The sequence below is a fragment of the Dreissena polymorpha genome, chromosome 16, assembly GCF_020536995.1.
Source record: "Dreissena polymorpha isolate Duluth1 chromosome 16, UMN_Dpol_1.0, whole genome shotgun sequence".
NCBI lineage: Eukaryota > Metazoa > Mollusca > Bivalvia > Myida > Dreissenidae > Dreissena > Dreissena polymorpha.
Genome location: NC_068370.1, coordinates 4,289,552 through 4,317,329, shown reverse-complemented (window position 1 = coordinate 4,317,329; position 27,778 = coordinate 4,289,552). Strand labels below are relative to the sequence as shown.

The 27,778-nt window shown below is 36.7% G+C and overlaps 1 protein-coding gene across 3 annotated transcripts in view; it reads right to left on the bottom strand.

The window, feature by feature from the left end:
• LOC127862613 (steroid 17-alpha-hydroxylase/17,20 lyase-like) overlaps positions 1 to 27,778 on the bottom strand; it is a 111,502-nt gene that overhangs the window by 22,593 nt on the left and 61,131 nt on the right. Inside the window, exon 1 of one of the 3 annotated variants that reach the window (XM_052401817.1) lies at positions 7,440 to 7,631. The exons of the other annotated variants lie outside the window; for them this stretch is intronic. The gene's annotated coding sequence lies outside the window, so the exon portion shown is untranslated. Of the gene's footprint in view, positions 1 to 7,439; positions 7,632 to 27,778 lie in introns of those variants that run through there. 3 annotated transcript variants of the gene reach the window in all.

Here is a 27,778-nt window from a genome sequence, read left to right as displayed (position 1 = left end):
CGGTCAATGTTAACTACTGGGCAGGTTAAACAGGTTAATGAGCGCTCAAACTCATACGTGAATCAGGAATATTCATTATACATACAAGTGTAAAATATAGTACTCTTACATTGTATTATATTTATGGCTATATGGTTGATACGAGCGCCTATGTCTTATGACTAAATCTCGTTCATATTTCAGTATTTATGGCTATATGGCGAATAAGAGCGACTATGTCTTTTGAATAAATGCTTATAATGGGATAAGAGCGCGTCTGTCTTTTCATTAAATCTCGTTCTAATTTCCGTATTTATTGCCTATATGGATGATAAAAGAGACTATTTGTTTTAACAAAATGTCGTTCATATTTCCGTATTAATGCTTATCAAGGGAAAAGAGCGCCTATGTATATTGACTAAATCTCGTTCATATTTCCGTATTAATGGCTATATGGCGGATAAGAGCGCCTATGTGGTTTGCCTAAAACTCGTTCACAATTTTGTATTAATGCTTATAATGGCATAAGAGCGCCTTTGTCTTTATTCAAAATCTCATTCACTTTTTCGTATTAATGCTTAAACATAGATAATTGGGGTTATTTACTGTGGCCATAGTCGACTTTCAGTAATGAACGATGGTGTCATTTTAAGAGCCATTTACTGTGGCCATAGTCGACTTGCAGTAATGAACGATGGTGTAATTTTAAGATTCATTTACTGTGGCCATAGTCGACTTCCAGTAATGAACGATGGTGTCATTTTAAGAGTCATTTACTGTGGCCATAGTCAACTTTTAGTAATGAACGGTGGTGTCATTTTAAGATTCATTTACTGTGACCATAGTCGAATAGCAGTAATGAACGATGGGTGTCATTTGAAGAGTCATTTACTGTGGCCATAGTCGACTTGCAGTAAGGAACGGTGGTCTTATTTTGAGAGTAATTTACTGTGGCCATAGTCGAATTTCAGTAATGAACGATGGTGTTATTTTAAGAGTCATTTACTGTGGCCATAGTCGACTGGAAGTAATGAACGATGGTGTCATATTAAGAGTCATTTACTGTGGCCATAGTCGACTTTTAGTTATGAACGATGGTGTCATTTTAAGAGTCTTTTACTGTGGCCATAGTCGACTTGCAGTAATGAACGATGGTCTTATTTTAAGAGTCATTTACTGTGGCCATAGTCGACTTTTAGTATTGAACGATGGTGTCATTTTAAGAGTCATTTACTGTGGCCATAGTCGACCTTTAGTAATGAACGATGGTCTTATTTTAAGAGTCATTTACTGTGGTCATAGTCGACTTGCAGTAATGAACGATGGTCTTATTTTAAGAGTCATATACTGTGGCCATAGTCGACTTTTAGTATTGAACGATGGTGTCATTTTAAGAGTCATTAACTGTGGCCATAGTGACCTTTAGTAATGAACGATGGTGTTATTTTAAGAGTCATTTACTGCGGTCATAGTCGACTTGCAGTAATGAACGATGGTGTCATTTTAAGAGTCATTTACTGTGGCCATAGTCGACTTTCAGTAAAATATGATGGTGTCATTTTAAGAGTCATTTACTGTGGCCATAGTCGACTTTCAGTAATGAACGATGGTGTCATTTTAAGAGTCATTTACTGTGGCCATAGTCGACTTTTAGTATGGAAAAAGGGTGTCATTTTAAGAGTCATTTACTATGGCCATAGTCGACATTTAGTATTGAACGATGGTGTCATTTTAAGAGTCATTTACTGTGGCCATAGTCGACCTTTAGTAATGAACTATGGTGTTATTTTAAAAGTCATTTACTGTGGTCATAGTCGACTTGCAGTAATGAACGATGTTGTCATTTTAAGAGTCATTTACTGTGGCCATAGTCGACATTTAGTAATGAACGATGGTGTTATTTTAAGAGTCATTTACTGTGGTCATAGTCGACTTATAGTATTAAACAATGGTGTCATTTTAAGAGTCATTTACTGCGGCCATAGTCGACTTTCAGTAATGAACGATGGCGTCATTTTAAGAGTCATTTACTGTGGCCATAGTCGACTTGTAATAATAAACGATGTATGTCATTTTAAGAGTCATTTACTGTGGCCATAGTCGACTTTTAGTAATGAACGATGGTTTCATTTTAAGAGTAATTTACTGTGGCCATAGTCGACTTGCAGTAATGAACGATGGTCTTATTTTAAGAGTCATATACTGTGGCCATAGTCGACTTGCAGTAATGAACGATGGTGTCATTTTAAGTGTCATTTATTGTGGCCATAGTCGACTTTCAGTAATGAACTATGGTGTCATTTTAAGAGTCATTTACTGTGGCCATAGTCGACATTTAGTAATGAAGGATGGTGTCATTTTAAGAGTCTTTTACTGTGGCCATAGTCGACTTTCAGTAATGAACGATGTCATCATTTTAGGAGGCATTTACTGTGGCCATAGTCGACTTGTAATAATAAACGATGGGTGTCATTTTAAGAGTCATTTACTGAGGCCACAGTCGACTTTTAGTAATGAACGATGGTGTCATTTTAATAGTCATTTACTGTGGCCATAGTCGACTTTGAGTAAAGAAGGATGGTGTTATTTTAAGAGTCATTTACTGTGGCCATAGTTGACCTCCAGTAATGAACGATGGTGTCATTTTAAGAGTCATTAACTGTTGCCATAGTCGACTTGCATTAATGAACGATGGTTCCATTTTAAGATTCATTTACTGTGGCCATAGTCGACTTTCAGTAAAAAACGATGGTGTCATTTTAAGAGTCATTTACTGTGGCCATAGCCGACTTTCAGTAATGAACGATGGTGTTATTTTAAGAGTCATTTACTGTGGCCATAGTCGACTTTTAGTATGGAACGATGGTGTCAATTTAAGAGTCATTTACTGTGGCCATAGTCGCCTTTTAGTATTGAACGATGGTGTCATTTTAAGAGTCATTTACTGTGGCCACAGTCGACCTTTAGTAATGAACGATGGTGTTATTTTAAAAGTCATTTACTGTGGTCATAGTCGACTTGCAGTAATGAACGATGGTGTCATTTTAAGAGTCATTTACTGTGGCCATAGTCGACTTTCAGTAATGAACGATGGTGTTATTTTAAGAGTCATTTACTGTGGCCATAGTCGACTTTTAGTATTAAACGATGGTGTCATTTTAAGAGTAATTTACTGTGGCCATAGTCGACCTTTAGTAATGAACGGTGGTTTCATTTTAAGAGTCATTTACTGTGGCCATAGTCGACTTGCAGTAATGAACGATGGTCTTATTTTAAGAGTCATATACTGTGGCCATTGTCGACTTGCAGTAATGAACGATGGTGTCATTTTAAGTGTCATTTACTGTGGCCATAGTCGACTTTCAGTAATGAACGATGATGTCATTTTAAGAGTCATTTACTGTGGCTATAGTCGACATTTAGTAATGAAGGATGGTGTCATTTTAAGAGTCATTTACTGTGGCCATAGTCGACTTTCAGTAATGAACGATGGCGTCATTTTAAGAGTCATTTACTGTGGCCATAGTCGACTTGTAATAATGAACGATGGGTGTCATTTTAAGTCATTTACTGTGGCCATAGTCGACTTTTAGTAATGAACGATGGTGTCATTTTTTAGAGTCATTTACTGTGGCCATAGTCGACCTTTAGTAATGAACGATGGTGTCATTTTAAGAGTCTTTTACTGTGGCCGTTGTCGACTTTCAGTAATGAACGATGGCGTCATTTAAGGAGGCATTTACTGTGGCCATAGTCGACTTGTAATAATAAACGATGGGTGTCATTTTAAGAGTCATTTACTGTGGCCATAGTCGACTTTTAGTAATGAACGATGGTGTCATTTTAATAGTGATTTACTGTGGCCATAGTCGACTTTGAGTAAAGAACAATGGTGTTATTTTAAGTGTCATTTACTGTGGCCATAGTTGACCTCCAGTAATGAACGATGGTGTCTTTTTAAGAGTCATTAACTGTTGCCATAGTCGACTTGCAGTAATGAACGATGGTTCCATTTTAAGAGTCATTTACTGTGGCAATAGTCGACTTGCAGTAATGAACGATGGTGTCATTTTAAGAGTCATTTACTGTGGCCATAGTCGACTTGCAGTAATGAACGATGGTCTTATTTTAAGAGTCATTTACTGTGGCCATAGTCGACTTTTGGTATTGAACGATGGTGTCATTTTAAGAGTCATTTACTGTGGCCATAGTCGACCTTTAGTAATGAACGGTGGTTTCATTTTAAGAGTTATTTACTGTGGCCATAGTCGACTTGCAGTAATGAATGATGGTCTTATTTTAAGAGTCATATACTGTGGCCATAGTCGACTTGCAGTAATGAACGATGGTGTCATTTTAAGTGTCATTTACTGTGGCTATAGTCGACTTGCAGTAATGAACGATGGTGTCATTTTAAGAGTCATTTACCGTGGCCATAGTCGACATTTAGTAATGAAGGATGGTGTCATTTTAAGAGTCATTTACTGTGGCCATAGTCGACTTTCTGTAATGAACGATGGCGTCATTTTAAGAGTCATTTACTGTGGCCATAGTCGACTTGTAATAATAAACGATGGGTGTCATTTTAAGAGTCATTTACTGTGGCCATAGTCGACTTTTAGTAATGAACGATGGTGTCATTTTAATAGTCATTTACTGTGGCCATAGTCGACTTTGAGTAATGAACGATGGTGTTATTTTAAGAGTCATTTACTGTGGCCATAGTTGATCTCCAGTAATGAACGATGGTGTCATTTTAAGAGTCATTAACTGTTGCCATAGTCGATTTGCAGAAATGAACGATGGTTCCATTTTAAGATTCATTTACTGTGGCCATATGCGACTTCCAGTAATGAACGATGGTGTTTTTTAAGAGTCATTTACTGTGACCATAGTCGACTTGCAGTAATGAACGATGGTTTTATTTTAAGAGTCATTTACTGTGGCCATAGTCGACTTGCAGTAATGAACAGTGGTGTCATTTTAAGAGTCATTTACTGTGGCAATAGTCGACTTCCAGTTATGAACGGTGGTTTCATTTTAAGAGTCATTTACTGTCGCCATAGTCGACTTGCAGTTATGAACAATGGTGTCATTTTAAGAGTCATTTACTGTGGCAATAGTCGACTTGCAGTAATGAACAGTAGTGACATTTTAAGGGTCATTTACTGTGGCCATAGTCGACTGCCAGTTATGAACGGTGGTGTCATTTTAAGATTCATTTACTGTGACCATAGTCGAATTGAAGTAATGAACGATGGGTGTCATTTGAAGAGTCATTTACTGTGGCCATAGTCGATTTGCAGTAATGAACGATGGTCTCATTTTAAGAGTCATTTACTGTGGCCATAGTTGACTTTCAGTAATGAACGATGGTGTTATTTTAAGAGTCATTTACTGTGGCCATAGTCGACTTTTAGTACTGAACGATGGTGTCATTTTAAGAGTCATTTACTGTGGCCATAGTCGACCTTTAGTTATGAACGATGGTGTCATTTTAAGAGTCATTTACTGTGGCCATAGTCGACATGCAGTAATGAATGATGGTCTTATTTTAAGAGTCAATTACTGTGGCCATAGTCGACTTGCAGTAATGGACGATGGTGTCATTTTAAGAGTCATTTACTGGGGCCATAGTCGACTTGCAGTAATGAACGATGGTCTTATTTTAAGAGTCATATACTGTGGCCATAGTCGACTTCCAGTAATGAACAATGGTGTCATTTTAAGTGTCATATACTGTGGCCATAGTCAACTTTCAGTAATGAACGATGGTGTCATTTAAAGAGTAATTTACGGTGGCCATAGTCGACTTGCAGTAATGAACGATGGTCTTATTTTAAGAGTCATATACTGCGGCCATAATCGACTTCCAGTAATGAACAATGGTGTCATTTTAAGTGTCATATACTGTGGCCATAGTCAACTTTCAGTAATGAACGATGGTGTCATTTTAAGAGTCATTTACTGTGGCCATAGTCGACTTGCAGTAATGAGCAGTAGTGACATTTTAAGAGTCATTTACTGTGGCCACAGTCGACTGCCAGTAATGAACGGTGGTGTCATTTTAAGAGTCATTTACTGTGGCCATAGTCGAATTGAAGTAATGAACGATGGTGTCATTTTAAGAGTCATTTACTGTGGCCATAGTCGACTTGCAGTAATGAACGATGGTTTCATTTTAAGAGTCATTTACTGTGGCCATAGTCGACTTGCAGTAATGAGCAGTGGTGACATTTTAATAATCATTTACTGTGGCCATAGTCGACTGCCAGTAATGAACGGTGGTGTCATTTTATGAGTCATTTACTGTGGCCATAGTCGAATTGAAGTAATGAACGATGGTGTCATTTTAAGAGTCATTTACTTTGGCCATAGTCGACTTGCAGTAATGAACGATGGTCTTATTTTAAGAGTCATTTACTGTGACCATAGTCGACTTTCAGTAATGAACGATGGTGTTATTATAAGAGTCATTTACCGTGGCCATAGTCGATTTTTAGTAATGAACGATGGTGTTATTTTAAGAGTCATTTACTGTTGCCATAGTCAACCTTTAGAAATAAACGATGGTGTGATTTTAAGAGTCATTTACTGTGGCCATAGTCGACTTTCAGTAATGAACGATGGTGTCATTTTAAGAGTCATTTACTGTGGCCATAGTCGACTTGTAGTAATGAACGATGGGTGTCATTTTAAGAGTCATTTACTGTGGCCATAGTCGATTTGTAGTAATTAACGATGGGTGTCATTTTAAGAGTCATTTACTGTGGCCATAGTCGACTTGCAGTAATGAACGATGGTGTCATTTTAAGAGTCATTTTTACTGTGGCCATAGTCGACTTTGAGTAATGAACGATGGTGTTATTTTAAGAGTCATTTACTGTGGCCATATTCGACTTGCAGTAATGAACGATGGTCTCATTTTAAGAGCCATTTACTGTGGCCATAGTCGACTTTCAGAAATGAAAGATGGTGCGATTTTCAGTGTTATTTACTGTGGCCATATTCGACTTTTAGTAAAGACTATAGACTATTTATAGTCAAGAACAATAATTCGATTTTAAAATAATCTTTAGTGGTAAAGGATGAGGTGTGCTAACGAATGCAATTTGAAATATTATTTTCTCACGCCGTGGCTAGACTTCTAGAAGGAAAGAACTAAAAAAATAGACTTTTTGTTTTAAATGTATTAGTCCGTCGGTACCGTACATATTACGAACAAACGTATTCGCTTTTAAATGTAACTTAAATCTTTTGAACATCATGCACAAACTATTTAGCGTTGAACTGTTTTGCTGAATAAAAAAAAATGTTGCGTAATTTGGTGTTTCACTGCCTTTTTGCAGACAATGGAAAAGAGACATTTCAGACAATGGAAAAGAGACGTTCCCCTGATTCTGAAGCAGTTAATATAACCTACGAAGCAAACACATAAAGGCATGTTAAAAGAAATTTACCGTTCAGTTTTCTGATCGCTTTAATCCCGATACATTGCATTTAAAAGTCACTGTCGCGTATATATAGATCTATGCTTTCATTTCGTCAGAAAGTGACAAAATAGCTCGCGATGTAACACACGCAATCATTTCGTTAGAAGGTCACAAAATAGCTCGAGGTGTTACAAAATAGCTCGCGAACCTGCGACTTTGTTTACATTTTGACGGTGTTGAAGTAAATAACTCCTACTACATTTTGTCTTAAGTACCGATAAGAAAAGTTAATGTATTTTGCTTCGATGAACGCATTTAAAAATTCATTATCATTTTATAGAATAGTTCGCGTTTACTACTGTCGTTTTGTTATTAAGTGCGTCCGATACACATCAGTAAACGACAAGACTAACGGTGCGTGATGCGTTCTTTACTTACGCCAGTTGAAAAGACACAGTCTTAAAGGAATCTTTTCACGGTTTGGTAAATTGACACAATTGAAAATAGTTGTTTCGGATTCGCAAATTTTCGTTTTAGTTATGATATTTGTGAGGAAACAGTATTACTGAACATTTACCATAGTCCAATATAGCCATTATATGTGTCTTTTGACGATTTGAAAACCTAAGAATTAAAAAGCGTTGCAACGCAAAAGGATTGAATAATTTGGAGAGTTCTGTTGTTGTAGTTTAAATTTACGAAACTACGAAGATTGCTTGTATAAAGTATAAAATACTTAAACAGTGTATACCCGGCGGAATAGCCGAGAAGGCTTATGCGTTTTTACTTCAGACTAACTACAGGACTCCGGGGGTCACTGGTTCGTGCCCTGGTACCGGCTACTTTTTTTTCCTTGTTTTAATTTTATTCTTGATTTTTTACTGTAGCTTTTAAGATCCAATGTTTACATTTATCAATATAAAGCATTTAATGACAAACTTCAAAATATGCAAAAATCTGTGAACAGGCCCCTTTAAATCAGGACGCGGTAAAAAAAAAAGCTCAAAACCTACAACACATTTGAAAAGCAACTTAATGATTAAGACTTGAGGTTAATCATATTCATAATGTCATTTGACAAACCGAGAAGCGATGGTAAATATATTAAATAGTACATGCAAGGGTCGATATATAGTACACGGTTTATTATTAAGTGGCGAAATCGATAATACGCTCTCTAAAACGTGCATTATTTTATATAATTATAATGGATTATTTATCATTCAATACAATGCAGTTTCTAGATAAAATATTCCTTTATCGATAAACATTTGAATGGCTCATAGTGTTACATATTTTATAATTGAATAAATTCTAGTTGTTTTAACTGCGCCACACAGCGTCGCTTGAACTGTTTTATTGTACAAAAATGTCACAGAGAGGGACTTTGTACAATAAGTAAAGAATAATCATATATAATTTACCTCAAAACCGTTCCGATGGCAACGTCAATGTCAGTGAGTGTAAATATGGCGTCGCCGTCTGCTCGGCTCGCAGACAACACGCATCCGCAACATCCGGTTCACATACATCTCGCAATTATGACGTGGAAGGCAGGTGAAGGTAAAACTCAAATACAGAGAAACCATAGAGGGAATACAACAGCTAGACACATAATTGTAAAGCATATGTCAATTTCAGTTAGTTAACAAAGAAAATCATGAGCCACGTTTTCGGAAAGCTGGGCTTCTTTAATGTGCTCAAAGTGTTGTTGTTTATTTGTTATTTGTAAAAAAAGTAATGTTTAAAGAATATTACTTTGTTAATATTTGGGGCATTTAATGTCAACTGGTCCAGAAGTCTTGGTGAGCTGTTGGCGTATGAGACCTCTTCCTCAAACATTGTCTTGTGTCTGTATGGCATGCACATATCATAAATGTTTTGTATTCTAATTGTAAGAATTTTTATTCAGATCATGCAGTTGTCTTTTGAAATTTTTATGTTTGTGCATACCCTTTTTCGAACAATTTTCCCTTCAAATACCGAAATCAATGTATTTTTTTCGCTCCCTCTCATTGTTTTTTATTGTTTTAAGTCAAGTGTGTATGTCTGAAACTCTTTTGTAGACATGTTTTGAAAACCTGTGACGTCATACACGAGATCATCCCAGACACAGAGATTGTTATCTGCTCTGTGTTGCCTCGTGATGTCGACAGAAGAAAGGGCCGGTCTATATCAAAGGGCAAAATGACCGCTATTCAACGCTGGATCAGGCTAACCAGTTGTTGAAAGATTTGACTACGAGCACAACCTTCATCCGGTTTATAGAGTATAGGAAGGTACCTAATATACATGACTCATACACATTGTTCACAATAATATAGATATGTCAGGGTTTTTTATCAATAAAAAATTGTCATACATGTAGACAAAATATATTTGTTTTTGTAATATATCATGAGAACTTAATTATTTATAGTTTAATACAATATTGCACATATACATGTATAACTTCATCAAAGGCTTATAAAATTGCCCATTGGTGAGCTGTTTTGGTTATTTACCTACAGTAACAAGCTATTCGTCATATAAACTGACTGCAATTTCTAATTAAACAACAATAAGTGCACATCCTTATACCTGCAACTATCATCTGGCCTAGCTTAAATAAAAGTAGTTTTATAACTGCCTTATCAAGGCTTTCATGATCAATCCCTACAAAGCGTACAATTGATGAAACCACCAGCTCCCAATATCTTATGTTGAACGCATTTACTGACCGGACCTGTCCTGACCAGCCTGATGTTATGCATTTATAAAGCATTATTAAACAAAGTTCGCTTAAAACAGATAAAAAGTCCTTTAATGCTATAACTCTTTATATGTTCATATATCAAAACAATGTTTTGTTTTTGGAAATAAATTTCCAACAGGTCATTTTTTACACACACAGAATTGGAACATGTTTGGTACACTTAAAACATAAATATACTCTTTTTAGCTTTTTTTCTTGCAATACAATTTTTGTTCCATTGAGCACACTTTAGAAAAGATGTCACTAGCAATATAAAAGAAAATTATGTATTATACTAGGACATTATTTCATGAACAGGCAATGAAATAATATAACAACTGAATATTGTATATTTCATTAAAGGTATTTGATGCGTAGTCTAATGAACCTGTAGGTGGCCAACCTGCTGACGGCTAATGGTCTGCACTTGAGCCCAGCAGGTGCCAAGAACTGTCTCGAGTGCATTCTCAAAGATGTTCTCCAGCATGCAGAGGTCAAGGAGTCTGCCAGTCTTGAGGCTGACCCTCTGTCTGATCCCTGGCCTTCTCTTGGCACTGCCAACACTGATGATGCCTCATTGACAAAGACTTTTGAAGCTGTAGTTCATGAGGTACTTAATTTATTTAGTGAACATTTCAAATGTTACAATTTTCACAGGCATTTGTGTTATCTCCCTCCCCCTCCCTTAAATGAAGGACATATAGCTTTGCACATGTCAGTCGTCCATCGGTCACTCTGTATCTGTAGACGAAACCTTGTCTGAGTGATATATTTTTGATACCAAAGTCTCATATTTTGTATATATTGCTTCTAACCAATAAAGGATGACCCGTTTTCTGGTATTGATACCTAAACTGTCATAAATACCTTTCTTTAATATGAAAATTGTGTGTCAGTAATATGGTAAGTATAACATTTTATGGAGTAATGTCTAACAAACATTTCTTGTTCAAATTGAATTATTTCTCCCCCATGTGGGGGATATATTGTTTTTGTTCTGTCTAGAGAAATGTATGGATGGAAAATCTTCCTGGAATCTTGTCGGCACTTCTTCTCATAAACTACTGAAGTGATTGGAAGAAGTGATCAATACCAACCTTAGTTGTGCATATTGATAAAAAAATTATTTGGCTCAAGGAAACTAGGTCAAAGTATATAATTCATAAATACTTTAAATCTCTTAAACCAAAAAAGGGCTGTCAGTGTTACTTAGTCAGATTGATAAGCTCCTAGCCTAGTTGCGCATATCGTCTGGAAATTTCATTTGGGTCAAGGTCACAAATCCCAGATAAGCCTGTGCAGTCATCACAGTACTGTTATTTAATGATTCTTAATCGCACTGGGAGTGCGATTAAGAATCATTAAATAACAGTACTGTTATTAATCAATTGAGTCTAGGTAATGCGAAAATGGCTCTTATGCCATAGTTCAAGGCCCTTCTACCCATCGGCACAAAACCTGTCCACAATTAAAAGGTGTCGTGGTCTCATTAGGTGACAGGGTAGCTCTAAATCAGACTGCGCTAATGCACAGGCTGGCCTGGAGCTATTCTGGCAGCGTATAGCATGAGCCTAATTTTTGCATGACGCGAATTACCGGTAATTTATGTAGAAAATGCTTTGTAATTAGCATCACATGATATCTATGAAGTGCTTTAATTTGTTATGCATGCGTAAAAAGTGTTTTGAACATGCCCATCTTCTCAAAGTTAGTAAGAAAATTGGTTGGTTTTAAAAATAAAAATTGCTGTGGTATTTTAAAAGTGATAAAGTGTTCCTAAAATGAAGAATGATATTAAAGTTGAATAAAAGGTAATGTGCTGATTTGCTCTAATTGTTAGCTCATTGAGCACGCATGCTGGTGGGCTTTTTTGATCGACATACTGGTTGCAAAATATAACTAAGTTTCCATATGTCCAACATGCTTTCTCCGGCTACCAATCCATTACATGCAATTTAACAGGCCCAGGTGGCTCAAAACTGTGAACAGTCAGTAAATCTAAAAGCTGTTAATTTTGAATACAGTTATTTATATGATTTGATTAATAACCCTTTAATATAAATGTTTATTGGAAACACAATTTGTTTGCCAAAATAGTTTTAATTGTTTTTTTTATACATATTTTCAGCAACTTGGCCCTGAAGAAGCAAATTAACATGTAAACTCTACCAGACGTTTCCTCAGGCCATGACACCCAGTACGCTACTGGTCCTCATACACATTGACTGGCCTTGTGCGAGTTCCACAACTTTAGTGGAGACTGGATATTTAGGCCCGTGAGTAGGATTCATGATTTCATTTTTGTGGCAGTGCTTGTTCCTTTTTAGCCTAGGCTTAATAAAATTTCTTTAGAATGAGACAATTTTGCATCACTTTCAATTTAACATAAGGAAATATCCTGCTGCTTCTCCATTGTGTTGACTATCATTACCCAAAATTACAAATTAACCTCTAAGTTTCTTCCCATTTCTCAGTTTTCTCAATACATTATTCCACAAACTGGAAGGCTTGGCCCTTTCATAAAACAAGAAAACAAGCTCCATCAAACTAGCACTGTAGTATTTGAAGTTCATAATTATTTTTCATTCACTTAATTTTTTGTTCACAGTTTTCATCCGATTTATGCTAAACATGGTGTTGTTTTAGGCTTTATTATGCTCCCTCAATTTTTTTTTTTTGGGGGGGGGGAGCATATGGTCGCCGCTTCGTCCGTCCGTGCGTGTGCCCGTCCGTCCGTGCACAATTTTTGTCCGGGCTATTTCTCAGCAATTAATGACCGGAATTCAATTAAACTTTATGGGAAGCTTCACTACCAAGAGGAGATATGCATATTATCAGCCGGTTCTGGTCGGATGATTTTTCACAGAGTTATGGCCCTTTGAAATTTTCTATAAACTGTACATATAGTGCTATTCTTGTCCCCCAACTACTGACTGGAATTCAATGAAGCTTTATGGGAAGCTTAACTAACTTGAGGAGATGCGCATGTTATGTGTGGGTTCTGGTTAGATGATTTATTTAGAGAGTTATGGCCCATTGAAATTTTTAAGTTGCTTAACCACCCAGCGTAATATTTTGTCCAAAGTTATGCCCCTCAAGACGTTTTCTTTATATGAATATATAGTGCAATATTGTGACAAAAAACCTTTGGGAAGCATCACCCGTCTCCGACGGTTTCTTGTTTGAACAAGTTTGAACAAGGTTATCAGCTGCTGTTTTAAGGATGCTTCTGGAGATTTGAGCCTCTGATGCGATAGCACTGCATATCCCAACTGGACTGATCCAATTCCTGTTTAGGCAGTTTAAGAGTTTTGTTAGTGGTCACCATACCAGAAAGGTGGGGTTTTCTCCAAGTATTCTTGTACCATACCAGACAGGTGAGGTTTCCTCCTGGTATTCTTGTACCATATAGTACAGGTGGGGTTTCCTCTTGGTATTCTTGTACCATACCCGACAGGTTAAGTTTCCTCCTGGTATTCTTGTACCATGCCGTTCAGGTGGGGTTATTTCTTGGTATTCTTGTACCATACCGGACAGGTTTGGTTTCCTCCTGGTATTCTTGTACCATACCGTACAGGTGGGTTTTCCTCCTGGTATTCTTGTAACATACCGGACAGGTGTGATTCCTCCTGGTTTTCTTGTACCATGCTGGACAGGTGGAGTTTCCTCCTGGTATTCTTGTGCCATGCCAGACAGGTGGGGTTTCCTCCTGGTATTCTTGTACCATGCCGGACAGGTGGGGTTTCCTCCTGGTATTCTTGTACAGTACCGTACAGGTGGGTTTTCCTCCTGGTATTCTTGTAACATGCCAGACAGGTGGGGTTTCCTCCTGGTATTATTGTACCATGCCGGAAAGTTGGGCTTTCTTCCTGGTATTCTTGTACCATACCAGACAGGCAGACAGGTGGGGTTTCTTCCTGGTATTCTTGTACCATGCTGGACAGGTGGGGTTTCCTTCTGGTATTCTTGCACTATGCTGGACAGGTGAGGTTTCCTGCTGGTACTCTTGTACCATACAAGACAGGTGGGGTTTCCTCCTGGTATTCTTGTACCATGCAGGACAGATGGGATTTCCTCATGGTATTCTTGTACAATGCCGGACAGATGGGGTTTCCTCCTGGTATTCTTGTACCATGCCGGACAGGTGTGTTTCCTCCTGGTATTCTTGTACCATGACAAACAGGTGGGGTTTCCTCCTGGTATTCTTGTACCATACCAGACAAGTGGGGTTTCCTCCTGGTATTCTTGTACCATGCCGGAAAGTAGTGTTTCCTCCTGTTATTCTTGCACTATGCTGGACAGGTGGGGTTTCCCCCTGGTATTCTTGTACCATGCCGGACAGGTGGGGTTTCCTCCCGGTATTCTTGTACCATGCCAGACTGGTAGGGTTTCCTCCTGGTATTCTTGCACCATGCCAGACAGGTAGGGTTTCATCCTGGTATACTTGTACCATGCCGGACAGGTGGGGTTTCCTCCTGGTATTCTTGTACCATACCAGACATGTGGGGTTTCCTCCTTGTATTCTTGTACCATGCCGGACAGGTAGGGTTTCCTCCTGGTATTCTTGTACCATGCCGGACAGGTGGGGTTTCCTCCTGGTATTCTTGTACCATGATGGACAGGTAGGGTTTCCTCCTGGTATTCCTGTACCATGCCAGACAGGTAGGGTTTTCTCCTGGTATACTTGTACCATGCCGGACAGGTGGGGTTTCCTCCAGGTATTCTAGTACCATGCTGGACAGGTAGGGTTTCCTCCTGGTATTATTTTATCCCCCCACAGCACAAGACCACACTGAAAATATTAAATCTTTTAGTAAAAAACGCATAGCTCAGCAAAGAGTAACGGTACACACACTGTGTTCTCCCATAATGCAGCCTCAGGAGCAGAAGGAGCAGAAGATCTTCAAACTTGAAATACACACACTTGGCTGTTCATGTTTTCAGAGTATCACACTAGCATAATGTTGGACATGTATTAATGATTTAACATTCTCATTGCGTACATGTACATGCTATCAGGCATATTTAAAAGGTTTTCTAACAGTGGCAAAAATGACAATTTTAAAAGATAATGTAATAGATTCAAAATAGAATTGTGGATAACATTGTTTATACAAACAATCAAAACAAACTTCTGGCTAGGAGTAAAACAAATATTTCAAATATTTTTAATTATTTGAAAATCATCAATTCAAATTCAGAAGAAAAAAAAGTTAAAGCTTTTCATCTATAACTTTGCAAAAACTGTGTAATACTGACATAACGTTTAAACTACTATTCAAATTCATAAGCCTGCCTGCTGAAGTGGTGTTATATTCTCTATTGGGTCCATGTTGGAACTTCAGTGCAGACACAAATTGTATGCTCCTGGTAGGGTGGCATATCGATGTCGGACTGTCTGTCTGTCCGGCATTACGTTTTCAGATTGGTATTTTTATCACTTTGTGATATTTACCTTATTTTTGGTTAGTGAGTTTACCTGCATGTCTTACAAAGCAAGTTCGAATGTTGTTCCTATCCAAGGATTTTTAGTTGTTCCCTTGCGAACAACTAAGGTAAATATCACGTTTTGCAAGCCAGTTTTGTAATATACCATAAATCTGATAACTGCCGCATCTGCGCTGAGAAAGAGTTGTATCATTTATGCCAGGGATTTCAGTTGTTCAACTTTATTCATTCACAAATTGACACATCATGTGAATATCGTGTTATATGGAATATTTTTTAACAAGAAAAAAAAAATCAATAAACAATTTTTGAATTATACGTTTCGAGGAAGGTAATATTTATAAATGATTTAAATAGTCCACTATATGCTCTGTCTTATTCAAGTGGTATATTTCGCGCAGCACATGTCATTCAAAATCTGAGGCTATTAATACGTAAGTGTTAATAAAGCTACTGCTGATCCATTCTATACATAGATGGTGACGTCACTACGTTATTGTCACCTCTATACTAAGACGCATCACATTCCCCTGGTTTGGGGATTTATGCTTCCGCCGAAGTAGTTCTGTGTAGGAATGAAAATGTTTATAATAAAAGAAATATCGTTTTTAATGTGCGTTTAAAAAGGAATGTTGTATAAAGAAATGTTATTTTATTATGTTTAAATGTAATTTTGAATCTCTTTTAAGACTGATAGCGATTATCAGAAACACGATTACCTGACCTACTTTCGCTTTAACTTTACACTCGTAAAAGAAGTGCTACCCACAATTCTTTTCGCGTTAGTACACAGGTCAGTAAGACCGGTGTGTACACAATGCTGCTGATCAACAAGTATAGAGGGATGTCGAGAGAACAATACACTATCACGCGTCTGTTGCGTAACCTCGTTGATAGTGCTTGCTTGCTTTTGATATGTCTGGGAAACGTTCCTCAACAGAATTTATAAAATATTGAACATGAGTTCACCAATAACTACAGGTATAATATAGACAAAGGCAAAAATGCTTTATAATCGCTAAAACGGAATACACAAAAAACACAACTAAATATAACAAAAATTTTCTTTAAAAAAAGATACTCGGCGAAAATGCTGACTTTGAAATAAATTAAGATTGAAATTTACGTTTCTCAATAATTAAATTGAAAACAAAAGTGAAGCTATTGTGTGTTTTTTGTTTCACTTGTTAGTCGCATATTCAGCGCATGAAATGTGCGTTATTAAAGTCAAACCATACATTAGTGTTAGTAAATACAAATTATACTAAGGAGTTCACATCATACGTGTCCTAACATGGCTTATAAGCAGTTTATTTTTCCACCATCAAAATATATTGTATGTTAATATTTAACACGCTGTTTTATTTCGAACATTCATAGCACTATTTTGCCACTTATTGTGCCAGTGACCATGTCCTAGTGACCCCAATTTCAATAGGGGTCATCTACTGTCCAAGGCCAATTCACATGAGAAGTATCAAGCCAATCCGCGAATTAGATGACGAGTTATTGATCGGAAACGATTTCACACTTAGTGTGTAGCAGTGACCTTGACCTTTGACTTAGTGACCCCAAATTCAACAGGGGTCATCTTCTGTCCAAGGCTAATGCACATGTGAAGTATCAAGCCAATTGGTCACTTGGTTGACGAGTTATTAATCGGAAACTCTTTTCACACTAAGTGTGATAGTGACCTTGACCTTTGACCTAGTGATCCCAATTCCAATAAAGGTCATCTACTGTCCAAGGCCAGCCAATGCACATGTGAAGTATCAAGCCGATCGGACAATTCGTTGAAGAGTTATTTATTGGAAACGATTTTCACACTAAGTTTGATAGTGACCTTAATCTTTGACCTAGTGATCCCAATTTCATTAGGGGTCATCGACTGTCCAAGGCCAATTCGCATGAGAAGTATCAAGCCAATCAGTGAATCAGTTGACGAGTTATTGATCGGCAACGATTTCACACTGAGTGTGTAACATTGACCTTTGACCTAGTGACCCCAATTTCAACAGGGGTCATCTACTGTCCAAGGCCAATGCACATGTGTAGTATCAAGCCGAGTAATTGATCGAAATGATTTTCAAACTTATTGTGCTTGTGACCTTGAACTTTGAACTAGTGACCCCAATTTGAAGAGGGGTCATCTACTGTCCAAGGCAAATGCACATGTAAAGTATCAAGCCAATCGGTCAATTCGTTGACGAGTTATTGATCAGAAACGATTTTCACACTTTTGTTTGCTGTTTGTGTTGCATTTTGTGATTAAAATAAATTACATCATGGTATCAAATTGTTTGTTTTGTTGAATCGGATTCGATTTTACTAAAAACTATTACTTTATAGTTGATTCCGAGTAATATTACCATCCTTCACACATGACTGATATAAGAACTTCCTGTTGACCATGATATAAAAATTATATCAGGCAACGTTGTATCAGGCAGATATCAATGCGGTGATATGATGAAAATGTAAAGCGTCCTGAGCGATTTGGTCGTGCTATGTTCCTCGATACACAGGCTACGGCATTTTGTCATGATCGCAGTGGTCAGAGGAAACTACGACGGCCTCCTCTAGTTTCGGCTGAAAAGTTGTCATGGTTATGTTCACCTGTGGACCTCAACTGATCTGGGTTGCTGTCCATAATTTACCGTAACCACATACGAGTGACAGTATAAAGATACATCCGTTTTATTATTATTATTATTAGCAGTAGTAGTAGAAGTATTACTATTATTATTATTATTATATATTGTTATTTCATAGTTCATAGACTATCAAGGATTTTACTAATAACCATAAATTAGTAAATTTAAAAGGGAAAACGATGAAAGATCTCAGTTAAATTTACAAACCGTGCCGCAAGCTCTTTCGAATATCGAAAATCAACGAGTCACTTTTAACAGATTACTTGATTAATTTCCATGTTTAAGTGATATTATGCGCATTTTTCACTGTTTAATTGAGCTGAAAAGAATTAACAGGTCAAAAGAGTTCGTTAAAATATGTTAACTGACCAATTATCTGCAACTCATCTTGCTACCATTATATAAATATATATTATATTCAATATTTTACATGACTGTGCAATCCTCTAAGCCGAGCGAAACTGTCTTTTTATTAGGATCGGAGTTAGTGTTAGTGTGTCGTACCCTTACCGAAAAAACAGGCCTCCTGCAAACTGTTCATGCTAATTAGCAGCAAAGTTGCAGCAAAGTTGCCGCAAACATGCTTTCTTGCAAACTTGTACCATGCAAATGAGCTTTGCAGCAACTTTGCCGCAATCTTCATTTACATATGGGTTTGCAGCAACTTTGCCGAAAACTTAATTTACATGGTAAAATTTGCTGCAAATTCTAGCAAAGTTCTTGCCATGTTCTTGCCATGTTCCTGCAAACTTCATTTGCATATGGGAGTTTGCGGTAACTTTGCTGCAAAGTTCTTGCAAAGTTGCTGCAGAGTTGCCGCAAAGTTCTTGCAAAGTTCTCGCAAACTTCATTTGCATATGGGAGTTTGCGGTAACTTTGCCGCAAAGTTCTTGCAAAGTTGCCGCAAAGTTCTTGCAAAGTTGCCGCAAAGTTCTTGCAAAGTTGTCACATGGTTAATAAAATTGCAAGCATACAAATATATAGCTTTTTTCTAAATGTTAGAGATGTCATATGAATGCTTCGCCAAACATATGACTAAAACAGAAAAGTTTTATGTTTGATTGACTATTGTATAATTTTGATTAAGTTACAAACTATATTATATTATGTTTTTGCTTTACACCTTTTAAGCGATATCAATAGCTTTCTTATATATGTAAGTGAAAAAAAGGCTTAACAGTTCGTGGCAGAGTAGTTATTCATAGATAAATCTAAGTATTGGTTACATTGCCATTTCATTTGGTCACTGATTAAGCAATTGATTGTTACAACTATGTTGGTGTTGTAAGATAGAGATACATTTGACTGACTAAATATGTCTGTTATTTGACCTATTGCAAAGATAATTAGTTTCATCATTTATTAGTCCCCTACCGGTTTCACCGGAGGGGACTCATGGTTTTGTATCCGTCCGTCCGTCACACTTTTCTGGATCCTGCGATAACTTTAAAAGTTCTTAATATTTTTCATGAAACTTGGAACATGGATAGATGGCAATATTGACATTATGCACGTTTTTTCATTTCGTTCCTACGTCAAAAATTGTGGTTGCTATGGCAACAAATAGACTAGAAATAGTGCTGAAAATGGTGTTTTTTTCTGGATCCTGCGATAACTTTAAAAGTTCTGAATATTTTTTCATGAAACTTGGAACATGGATAGATGGCAATATGGACATTATGCACGTTATTTCACTTTTTTCCTACGTCAAAAATTGTGGTTGCTATGGCAACAAATAGACTAGAAATAGTGCTGAATATTGTTTTTTTTCTGGATCCTGCGATAACTTTAAAAGTTCTTAATATTTTTTCATGAAACTTGGAACATAAATAGATTGCAATATCGACATTATGCACGTCTTTTAATTTTGTTCCTACGTCAAAAATTGTGGTTGCTATGGAAACAAATAATAAAAATATTCTGACAATGGTGAAATTTCTGACAATGGTGGAGCCGGTAGGGGACTTTTATTGCTTGGCAATAGTCTTGTTTTAAATGTAAATCACCCACCAAAACAGGTAGTTGAAACTGTTAAACAATATCATTAAATTAAACTTAACATTATAAGAAAAACAATACAAACCTGTTAAATAGTTCAAAGCATTTCCAAAAGGGCCACTTCATAACTCACTGAATTCCTCCTTTAGACTTGTTGACACACAAAATGTTGATTTCCACATTCTACTTAATTGTTTAAGAATGTTCATCAAAGGAAGAATTTCAGGATATTGTTAAAACTTTAACTTTATTAAGTCCAAACATTGCTTTCAAACTACATTTCAAACCAGTAACAGGTCCTGCGTTAATCTATGCATGTTTACACATTCAAATTTGGCTCACAATCTGCAATGAACCAATCAGAAGAGATCCCTTACAGAAACAAAATGTGTGCTGCAACTGTGCAGCAACTTTGCGGCAAACCTTTTTGTTTGCGTGAAGGTTTGCAAGAAAAACAAGCGCAGCTGTCTTCAATTTGCCATCTGAGTCAGCGTGAATTGTTAAGATTCTTGCCTAAAGAGGAAACTTGTAAATCTGGGTTAACGATAGAAAATTGTAGTATTATATACGTGTATATTATTTACTGTTACAAGTTGAAATATACATTGACACGCGTGAGGTCAAAATTAAGATAAATTTAAGTTTTTCTTTAAGTCAATTTTGTATTAAAAACTATTCTAGATATCCAATTCAAACTTGGATCCAGGACATCTGTCCACTCCATAGTGGTAAGGCTGGTACCCAGTGGGTCTCCAACGTTGCTGCAACGTTGTTTTTAGGTTGCATTCGAACGGTGCAGTTTGGTTGTACGAAGGGTACAAATGAAAGTTTTCCCGACGTTTTTCCAAACGTTGCTGCAACGTTGTATTTAGGTCGCATCAAAACGCAGTATTTTTAAATTCTATTTTTATTTAATAATATTGAATAATATAAAAATTTAAAACTATTTACTGCCAACCATTCTTTCGATTATTTTCAGCAGTTATGGAACAAATTCGAGTTCGTTTCATACAAGCAACCATTATTTGATGTCTAGAGAAAGTTACCTGAAACGCTTCCCGAGTGGGAATCGAACCCAACAACTCCCGGTCACTAGGCAGATACCTCATCCACTACACCACGGCGACTGTTGAATATTACAGAAAAAAATGTAGACTATTAATTTTTGGTTGAAACTTTGAAACAAGATTGTACCATTTTAATGCATAACACAACTTAAGCAATATATTTTATCCGGCGATTTTGAGTTAAAGTTTATATTTAGCATCGTAAAGTTTAAGCAACTGATTTGTAAAATTTAAAAATTTAATTTCTAAAATGTACAAGAAATCATATGCGTGAACTGTATTATTATAAAGTACGATTCTTACTCGGGGAGCGTTTCATTATCCCCTCTGTAGACACCAAGTACTGGTTCTTTCTAGGAAACGGACTCGACAGTGTGCATATCTGCCGATAATCCTCGAAAGAGCGGTTGGCAGTAAATGGTTTGTAATTTTTTTATATTATTTAAAAACAGAAATACTACTTTTGAATGCAACCTAAATACAACGTTGCAGCAACGTTGGGAAAAAAAACGTTGCAGCAACGTTGGAAAAAAACGTCGGGAAAACTTTCATATGGACCATTGGTACAACAAAACTGCAACGTTCGAATGCAACCTAAATACAACGTTGCAGCAACGTTGGATATTGTGACATACAAACTGCAGCGTTTGAATGCAACCTAAATACAACGCTGCAGCAACGTTGAAAAAAAAACGTTGCAGCAACGTTGGAAAAAAACGTCGGGAAAACTTTCATATAGACCATTGGTACAACCAAACTGCAACGTTCGAATGCAACCTAAATACAATGTTGCAGCAACGTTGGATGCCCACTGGGAAACTGCAACGTTTGAATGCAACCTAAATACAACGTTGCAGCAACGTTGGAAAAAAACGTTGCAGCAACTTTGGAAAAAAACGTCGGGAAAACTTTCATATACACCATTGTCACAACCAAACTGCAACGTTTGATGAAACGTCCGGGTAATGTTTTGTATGCAACGTGGTGGCAACGTTCGGTAATGGTTGCCGACGTTGCGACCTAAATATTACGTTGCAGCAACGTTCGCACAACGTTTGATGCCCACTGGGTAACCCTGTGACCTGTATTCATAAAGTTATCTACCCTTGTTTTGACTTAGTACATAACTATAATGGCCATTTTAACATAGATGGATTCTCAAAAACTATCAAATCTTTCAACTAGAAACTTTATGCACATTATAATTCGATGACCTATATACTTTTATTGACTTTAGGCGACAACCCTGTCAAGAATTTGTTCCCCTTTTACCAAAAAATTAGTATTCGTCAAGCACCTGAAGTCGAACGTCCAGCATCCTTTGTCAGTGCTTTTGTCGTCGGAAGAATAACTCCAAAATAAGGAAGGGACTCTAATGAAGTAATTTTTGTAAATACATTTTCATACCAATGGAAATTAAAAAAGATTGCACTTTTATATAAAAATACTTAATCATACAACTAATGTTTTTATATTATTTCCCTATTTAACTTTACGTACTCTTCAAAGAATAAAGAGAGCTATCATACTAATCACCAGAGCTTCTGCATTCTTGTCTTAAAGGGATCTTTTCACGGTTTGGTAAATTGACAAAATTGAAAAAAGGTTGTTTCAGATTCGCAAATTTTCGGTTTAGTTATGATATTTGTGAGGAAACAGTATTACTGAACATTTGCCATGGTCTAATATAGCCATTATATGCTTCTTTTGACGATTAAAAAACCTAAAACTTATAAAGCATTGCAACGCGAAACGATTGAATGATTTGGGGAGTTCTGTTGTTGTCGTTTGAATTTGTGAAACTACGAAGATTGCTTATATAACGTATAAAATACGCATCTTATGTATGCTTGACAGAATAGCTCAGTTGGCTAATGCATTTTACTTCAGGATTCCGGGGTCACTGATTCGAGCCCTGCTGCGGGCTACTTTTTTTTCCTTTTTTAAATTTTATTTTTGATTTTTTACTGGAGCTTTTAAAATTTAATGTTTACATTTATCAATATAAAGCATTTAATGAAAAACCTCGAAACATGCCAAAATCTGTGAAAAGGCCTCTTAAATGCTACTTTAAAATATTATTTAGTCCATTGACATATGTTATTGTTTGTAATGTTGCGCAGTTGTTTACAATCATTACCTCACATTTAAATCTGGCAAGAGTAGGCAACTCTCTGATGCATTTTGTTGAAAGTATGTCCATTTTTTACTAAGAAAACTACTATTACTATAGTAAGCCAATGTTAAGAGTTTTTACAACAGTAATATTGATAGGATCATACTCAGTTCATGTTCTTATATTGACATGTAGGGCATTAACATTTTGTCATAAAATCCGAAGTTTCTGGCAAAGTTCCTGCAACATCAATATTATATCAAAGTTTCTTGCAAAGTTCCTGCAATATAAATATTTTTAATAAAAGTTTCTTGCAAAGTTCCTGCAACACCAATATTTTGAAAAAGTTTCTTGCTAACTTCTTGCAAACTTTGCGGCTAGCCGTAAAGTTCTTTCAACTTTGCGACAACTTTGCAGAAACTTTGCGGTTAGCCGCAAAGTCCTGCAAAGTTCTTGCAAACCTTCCCGCAAACAAAAAATTAGCCGCAAAGTTGCGGCAAAGTTGCCGCAAAGTTGCATCAAACATTCTGTTTCTGTAAGGGGTATGAATAGATATGAACGAATCTGCACTAAAACTAAATTTAGATTCACATCGTTCAAGCATTATTAGTTGTCAAACGAAAGTACGGTTGATATTCAAATGCATTATTGTTCTCTTTCCGGGATGCGAATAATATCTTTTTAAAGGTGACATACATTTAAAGCTGACATTCGATGTTCGTATTTCTCTGAAAAAAAAATACACACATTGTTACAAAATAAGAGGATCGAGTTTTACAACGGCTACATGGCATTGAATGAAGTCAATGCAGACGATTGTGATCGGCTCAATTGTGTAGCAATGCTATTTATAGTATTCATACACGCATACGACCAGACGAGTGACAAATTAATGGGACGATGTTATCTAGACGGACCTCAATATGACAATTTCTAAACCGTATGATATTTAAGTAATACTACAAATAAATAAAACTTCGTGTTTTAATGAACAAAAGGATAATAATGTGCGTTAAGTGTCGTCCAAGATTAGCCTCTGCACTCCACAGGTTAATCAGGGACGACACTTTCTGCTTGTATGATATTTTTTGCTTAAAGTACCGGTAAGCCTTTTCTTCGAGAAAATCCAGATTAGAAGGAAACTGTCTTCTCTGATAAGCCTGCGCGGAATGCACAGGCAAATCTTGGACGACACTTTTCGCACATGCATTAAGTCCCGTTTTACCAGATTGATGCTCATTTACACTTTGGATATGGTATGTTTAGTGCTTTTTATACATTTGAGCTCAAATTCACTATTTCTTGATAGATCTTTGGCGTTTAAAACCCTATCTCTCGTCAGGCAATAAGCTCAGCTGTTTAAAGCGCTCTCTCTTCTTTCTACAACTCATTCCTAGGTTGTTTAGCTCCTGCTTGAGCTACTACCGTTTTCGTGTTATTATCTATCGATTGTATTGAACGCGCTATTACAAGACACTTGTGTTTTATTAGTTTAATGCTTATTTCTTTGTTAAGCGCATTTCTAGCAGGTCCCTTTACCATTGTGTCTACCAGTTAAAGCGTGCTTTTATAGTTAAACCTTGTTATGTTTTATATTCCATTACATTTTATGACAAACATAAATTATTTATCATCTAACCATTTAGAATAAAAACAAACACATTTGTTTAGGTGTCATGACAAGCAGGGTATTTTATTTCTTGAAACACACGCACGGAGTGGGTGTTTGTATCTGACAGGGCTTTCTACACATAAATGCAAGAAACAAATCTTCTGACGATCGTATGTGTTCAATGAGCAACAGATATCGACCCCAATGGCACCGCTAAGTTGAAAAGTCTCGAGACGTCAGTAAACGTTGCGACATCCTTCTCATATATTTAAGAACTGAAACGATACTAAATCCATTCTGTAGAACACGTCGTTATACGTATCATTAAACATGCTCATGCGTTACATGTGAATAATTGATTATTAATACCCACCCATCAGACGTCAAGCCTAAACTCAAAATCATACAATTGCACAATTTAACTACACAATTCAAAATCACAAGCCCAAACAAGGACGCCACGGCCCTAACAACCGCCCGTCCGCCGCCGATGCCCAAAGCGCACCGAGGACGCCCCCTATGCCCATCCACAACGCCTATTTGCGAAAAGTACATAAAGTGAAGCATTAGTTTTAATAAAACAGCTGCGATAATTACAAGATTTATTCATTACCATCAATTAAGAGAAGTGCACATGACTTCACGTACACCCCAAACAATAATCGGTGGTAACGAACGATTCAGGTGTAACCGCGAGCGGGATACGCAACCCTACTGCTCATTTTTCATTTTTCTTTTAATGGCAGGGGGACGTATGAGGACCCATGGCTCAAGGCCGGTGTCTAGGTGCCTTCATCACCTCCTGAAACCTCTAATTTTAGAGAAATCTACAAATAATCAGCTGTTACTATATCGTAAACGTTAAGTATTCTTTTTAGAAAACTATGTAAATCCCATGGTAAAATGTCCGGAACCAATGCCCCTTTCTATCTCAAGTCAGTCATCCGTCTGCTCTCATAAAACTCACTGAAACACATAAAACATAATATTAACATCAACACACAAACAGAACATAAATAAATAAAACGATTTAAATCAAGTCTTCGCTCTACCCTGCTTGCCTGTCGAATGACTAAACCTACAAATCTGTGCACGAGGAAATCTTGATTTCCGCACCATTGGACATATGTCACCTTCAAGAACCTGTATAACCAGTTTATTCATTCACACAACGATAATAAATACATTTATGTTTTATATTCCATTACATTTTATGACAAACATAAATTATTTATCATCTAACCATTTAGAATAAAAACAAACACATTTGTTTAGGTGTCATGACAAGCAGGGTATTTTATCGACAGAAAAAGAACGGGGCAAAAAAACAACGCACAACTAACAACATACAACACCAAGTACCATATATATTTACAAATCCAAATGAGAAGAAACAATTGTTTGTGTTTCATCCGAATCTCTCACGCAGTGATCCTAAGCGCCAACAGTCTTCCACTGCCCATGCTTTTTTAACACTATCAGATACACCGCTATTTGCAACAGCAGTTGCTTCCCCTGACCGAAATTATGCAATCCGTAAACATTAGGTTTAAGTCAAATTTCACGAAAGATGTGGTGCAAAATATCTAATTGTCTACTGTAACTCATCTGCTTAGAGCCAACTAAAATGTATTTATTCATTTTCTTACCATTTGTTATGTTTCTAAACGAAACATATATTGCAATATCTAGAATAGTTTCAACCAAGATACATTTTTTCAAGTAGAAGACAGGGCATAAAACTGCATTTGTTTTACAAAATGTCAAAACCTGTTCGCCCTTGCACAATTGAACCATTTTACTATTGAAAATAATAATTATAGCACAATCCTCAAAAATTTTGTATCGCATCCTTTCAATTCAAAGTCCCCAAACCGCCAAACCCCCCAAAAAACGCACCAAACACACCGTTACACATCTCATATCAAAGAATCAAAGCCTCTACACATCCGCTTTAGTCACTAAGCACTTCCGAACCAGCGGCCCAGAATTGGCCCTTTTCAATCCATCATCAGAAAACACAACCAGACCAGAATTACAACGACCACACGATCCCACAACCCCATGAGCCCACGAAATGCCACACACAATCGCGTCTACCCCAGAGGCAGACAGACACGAAACACACACACCAACATTTTAAATTGACTTTCTGTAACAAAACCGTTTCCCTTGCTTTCTTTTTTGCAAGTATTTTCCAATTTGAAATAAATATTACCCTTGCTATCTTTTTTGCAAGTATTATACTTTTAAAACTATTATTTTTAACCCTTGCTTTCTTTTTTGCAAGTACTGTTTATGCTTTCTTTTTTGCAAATATTCCATTCCTCGTGTACTGTACACGACTTCGTAAGCACCAGGTGCAAACGGACATACACCAACATGGTTACTATACATACTTAATGGCTATACAAAAACAACATCCATTGAATCATTTCTACACATATACGTGAACACGTGAAAAATCCCAACTATACCATAAGTATAGCAAAACAGTCAAACCATTCATATCACTGATTCACATAAAAACGACATATAGTATAGTTAAATTCAAATAGCAAGAACATTTCTTGAAAAGGGTCTTGAACTGAAACAGAGTGGTTATTACTCATACAAATAGTTTGCCCTTTGTCAAACACAATAATATCATTCTCAAAGTGCATTTGTACATTACCAGCCTCAAATAAGAATGGCCAAAATGCTGCACTAGGCCATCTGTGTACCACCAAAACGCCAT